The sequence below is a fragment of the Sminthopsis crassicaudata genome, chromosome 2 (assembly GCF_048593235.1).
Source record: "Sminthopsis crassicaudata isolate SCR6 chromosome 2, ASM4859323v1, whole genome shotgun sequence".
NCBI classification, from domain to species: Eukaryota; Metazoa; Chordata; class Mammalia; order Dasyuromorphia; family Dasyuridae; genus Sminthopsis; species Sminthopsis crassicaudata.
Genome location: NC_133618.1, coordinates 427,608,060 through 427,613,706, shown reverse-complemented (window position 1 = coordinate 427,613,706; position 5,647 = coordinate 427,608,060).

The following is a 5,647-nucleotide window of genomic DNA, read 5'->3' as shown; positions in this document are numbered from 1 at the left end:
CAGGGGGAGGGCCTGTGCAGGGACACAAGGTCAGGATGGCATTCATGCACCAGGGAATTGACCAGGAGTGTCTTACTTAAAATATAGCAGTGCTGGCTACTATGTCCTGATTCAGAAGCCATGGATCAGCAGACTAGCTGTGAGATATCCAACACAACAACAAAAGGCAAATAGTGAGCCTCTGAATCCCTGAATAATGCAAAATTTGGTCATACTAGCAGACTTCAACCTTTAAAAATGAGAAAAAAAGCAAAGAGTTCTGACCACAGATAGCCTTTATGGAGACAGAGAACAGACCTCAAACCCTGAGGATACTAAAGGCAAATCATCTCCAGATGAAACCACAAAGGGTATTATGAGTTGGTCCCCATTTCACAAGGCTCTCTTGAAAGAATTCAAAGGATCTGAAAGGAGAAAAGAAAATTGGGGAAAGGAAATAAGAACTTCACAAGAGAACTTGGAAAAGAAAACATGGAAATTATCTGAAGAAAACTCCTTGAAAATAGATTTAATGAAATAGAAAAATCATAAAGCTCCTTACAAAATAGATCAGATGAAATAGGAAAAGCATATAACTCCTTACAAAATAGATTTGAAAAAATTAATTTCTTTTTGAAAGAAATTCTGTTGAAAAACAGAATTTATGATATGGAAACTTAAAAAAAAAAAAAATGTACCTTATTAGAAAAACAAATGACTTGGAAAATAGTTCCGGAAAGACAATCTAAGAATTACTGAACTACTGAAAATCATGATGAAAAAAAAAAAAAAAGAGAGAGAGAGCTTAAATAACATCTTTCAGGAAACCATCAAGGAAAACTGCTGTAATGTTGTAGAACTAGAGGGTAAAATAACCATTGAAAAAATTCACCAATCACTTCCTGAAAGACTCCAAAATGAAAACTCTCAGGAATATCATAGCTAAATTTCAGAATTATCAGATCAAGGAGAAAGCATCTCAAGCAGCCTGAAAGAAATAATTCAAATACTAAGGATCCACAATCAGGATTACCCAAGACCTAGCAGCCTCCACTTTAAATGATCAAAGAGCCCCCAATATGATATTCCATAAAGCAAAGGCATTGGCTTGCAGCCAACTATCCAGCAAAATTAAGCATTATTTTTCAGGAAAAAAAAGATGCACATTCAATGGAACAGGTGAATTTAATTTATTTTTGATGAAAAGACCAGAGTTGAACAGAAAATGTTATCTTCAAATACAGAACTCAAGAAATATATAAAAAGATAAAAAGGAAAAGAAAAAAAATAACTTTCTTTTAAAAATTAAAAAATTTGCATTCCTATATGGGAAGATGATATTTTAACTTTTGAGGAATATATCTCTGTTATGGGTATTCTTAGAGGATACAGGTATAATTTGATTTTATTGTGATAATATGAAAAAGAAACTAGAGGTGGAAAGGGAATTGTAAATGGGAGAAGAGAGAAATGGAGGTAAAACAGGATAAATTATATCTCATGAGGACTCAAAAAAGACCTATTACAAGTGAGGGAAAGAAGGGAGTGGGGTGAGCGTTGTGTGAATCTTATTCTCATTACATTTGGCTCAAAGAGAGACTATCAGATATATTTAACTTCATAGAGAAACTTGTTTCACCCTATAAGAAAGTAGGAGGAGAAGGGGGAAAGGAAAGAGGGAAGCTAATAGAAGAGAAAACAAAAGTAGTAGGGGAAGGACATAAGAAAGGGGTGGGGCTGTAAAAGAGGAGGACTATGTGAGGGAGGGGGTGCTCAGAAGCAAAATACTGGGGAGGAGGGAAAGGATGAAATGAAAGAGGAAAACAAGATGGCAGGAAATAGTAATTTTAACTGTGAATGTGATTGGGATAAACTCTCCCATAAAACGCAAGCAAATAGCAAACTGGATTAAAAGACAAAACTCTACAATATGTTGTATCACAGAGTGATACATACACAGTAAAGGTAAAGGGGTGAATCAGAATCTATTATGCTTCAGCTGAAGTAAAATTCAATGAATAAAGCAATTCAATTGGCCAATTACAAAAGGAGCTAAAAAAGGTAACTGAAGAAAATAATACACTAATGATTAGAATTGAACAAATGGAAGTGAATTACTCAATAGGACTTCAAGAATCAGTCAAACAAAAACAAAATAATGAAAAATAGGAGAAAATATGAAATACCTTTAAGGAAAAACAATTTGACCTAGAAAATAGATCTTGGAGACACAATCTAAGGATTATTGGACTTCCTGAAAGCCATGATGAAAAAAAGACATTATCTTATATGAAATCATAAAGGAAAACTGTCCTGATAGCTTAGAATCAGAAGGTAAAATAGCTATTGAAAGAATTTACAGATCTTTTCCTGTAAAAAACCCCAAAATTAAGTCCCTAAGGAATATTGTGGCTAAATTTCAGAACTATTGCACCAAGGAAAAGATATTATAGGCAGCCAGAAAGAAACAATTTAAATGCCAACGAGCCATAATTAGGATTACCCAGGACCTAGCTGCTTCCACCTTAAATGATCGAAGGGCCTAGATTCTGATATTCTGAAAGGCAAAGGAACTAGGATTACAGCCAAGAATAAGCTATCCACTAAAATGAGCATTATCTTTTAGATGGACATTCAATGATATAGGTGAAGTTCATCTATTTCTAATGAAAAGACCAGAACTGAACAAAAAAAAGTTGATCTCCAAATCTAGAATGCAAGAGAAACATTAAAAAAGTAAAAAAGAAAGAACTCTTGAGAACTATATTTCTGTTATGGGTAGACTAAAAGAGTGAGGGTATAATTTGATTTTATTATGATAATATGAAACAGAAATTAGAGGAAAAAAGGGGATTGTACTGGAAAAAGAGGAAAAAAGAGGTAATATAAGGGAAATTACATCTCACAAAGAGGAAAAGAAGACTATTATAATTGAAGGAAAGAAGGGCAAGGGATGAGCATTGGGTGAATCTTACTTTCATCAGATTTGGCTCAAAGAGAGAATATCAGACATATTTGGTTATACTATAAAATATTATACAAAATATATAATGTATAATAATATAACTGTATAAACATATAAGGTTCACTTTATAGTAAAATGAGAGGGAAAAGGGGGAAAGAAATGAAAATAGAAATAGAAAGGAAAACAGAAATATTAGGGAAATGGTATAAAAAAAAAAGGAGGAGGGGCTTTAAAAGAGAAGGGCTGGTTGAGTGAGCTGGTCATCAAAAGCAAAATACTAGTGAGGAGGGAAGGGGGAAAAGGAAAGAGAAAAGCATAACTTAAAGTAAATAAGATGGCAGGAAATAGAAAATTAGTTATTTTGATTGTGAATGTGAATGGGATGAACTTTCACAAGGAAGGAAACTTAGATAATGAAGCAATATCAATACTAAACATATATACACCAAGTGGTATAATATCCAAATTCCTAGAGGAGAAGTTAAGGAAGATGCAAGAAGAAATAAACAGCAAAACTATACTAATGGGGGATCTCAACCTTGCTCCTCAAAACTAGATAAATTGAAACACAAAATAAATAAGAAAGAAATTAAGGAGGTAAACAAAATGTTAGAAAAGTTAGGTATGATAGACCTTTTGAGAAAATTGAATAGAGGCAAAAAGAGTTTACTGTTGTTTTCTCAGCATTTCATGGAACTTGTACAAAAATTGACTGTGTATTAGGACATTAAAAACCTAAAAATCAAATGCAGAAAGGCAGGAATAGTAAATGTATTTTTTTCAGATCATAATGCAATAAAAATCATATGCAAATGATGAAATAAAAATCATATGGCCAGGAGAAAATAGATCAAAAGTTAATTGGAAATTAAATAATCTAATCCTAAAGAATTAATAGGTGAAATAACAAATCATAGACACAATCAATAATTTCATCCAAGAGCTGCAGCCAAAGTGGTTATAAGGGGAAATTTTATATCTCTGGATTTGATAGAGAATAAATACTTGCATAAAATAGAGAAAGAGAAGGTCAACGAACTGGGCTTACAACTAAAAGAGCTAGAAAAAGAACAAATTAAAAACCTTCAATTAAATTAACAAATTTGAAATTCTGAAAATTAAAGGTGAGATTAATGAAATTGAAAGTTAGAAAACTGTTGAATTAATAAATAAAACTAAGAGTTGTTTCATGGAAAAACAAACAAAATAGATAAACCTTTAGTTAATTTGATTAGAAAAAAGGAAAGAAGAAAATCAAATTGTAAGTCTCAAAAATGAAAAGGGAGAACTTTCCACCAATAAAAATGAAACTAGAGCAATAATTAGGAGTTATTTTGCCCAACTATATGCCAATAAATTTGATAATCTAAGTGAAATGGAAGAATATCTATAAAAATATAGGTTGCCCACATTAACAGAAGAGGAAAGAAATTATTTAAATAGTCCCATTTTAGAAAAAGAAACAGAACAAGCTGTTAATCAACTCCCTAAGAAAAAATCTCATTGGCCAAACGGATTTACATGTGAATTCTACCAAACATCCAAAATACAATTAATTCCAATACTATATAAATTATATGAAAAAATAGGGAAAGAATAAATCCTAAAAAATTTCTTTTATGACACAGATATGGTACTGATAGCTAAACCAAGTAGAGTGAAAAAAGAGAAAGAAAATTGTTAGGATTCTTACAAGGTTCTAATTTAGCATTGTTCAGTATGATTGATATGAACCTAGAAGGAGATGTTATGGGCCAGAACTTGAGACAAGGTAATGTACTTAGTTCACACCTTTAAAGGAGTTCATACCTTTAAAGGACTTTACTCATTGGTTCACACATTAGACTTCACACCTTTAGAGAGCATATATAAGAAGGAAAAGAAAAGCCTGCTCATGGACTTTGGGAGATTCACTTCCAGGAGATTCACAAGCCCACAGAAACCTACAATTCCATACTCTTGGAGGTGGAGTCTGATTCATTCCAACTTTCACCTTTGTGCTGGCTGGAGACATCTGGACAAGAGCTCTCGGGAACCAAGGAGAGAGATAGGCCTCTAAGAAAGCTAACCGGGTCCAGGAAAAGATTCAAGATTTTGAAGGACATAATAAAGGATCTGGACTTTAACTCCTCGCTGCATTTGTGGTGATTATTTAAACTGATCTGAAGCCAAAGCTGCCTCTAGAAGCTCCACAAGAAACCTGATCCCAGAGAATGATTTTAACTTAGGGAAAAGAACATTACAGAAAATTATAGTCTTGGGGCAGAGCCAATATGGAGGAGAGGACACATGCTTCATTCTGAGCTCCCTTCTACCTTCACTTACTAATTATCTAATTCAGCCTCAGAAATAGTGCTTGACTGGTAAAATCCATGAATATTGGAAGTACAACAAATTACCAGCCAAAGATAATTTAGAAGGTTGCCAGAAAAGGTCTGTGTTGATCAGGAGGGAGGAGGCCAGAACAGGCAGAGAGGCAGAACACAAAGGCTAGACCATGCTGAGTGGACCCTGAGATGGGGTGTGGTCTCACAGGTGGAGAATTTGTAGGGAGGACTCTACCATAGATTGTCTGCTCTGCTTTGGTTGCAAAGCAGTAGATCAGCAGAGAAGTTACACAAAAGCCAAAGGGAGAGTGTACCCCAAAACACCAGAATTTAACAAAACCTGGCCACACCCAGCCAACACCAAGAGTGACTCAGC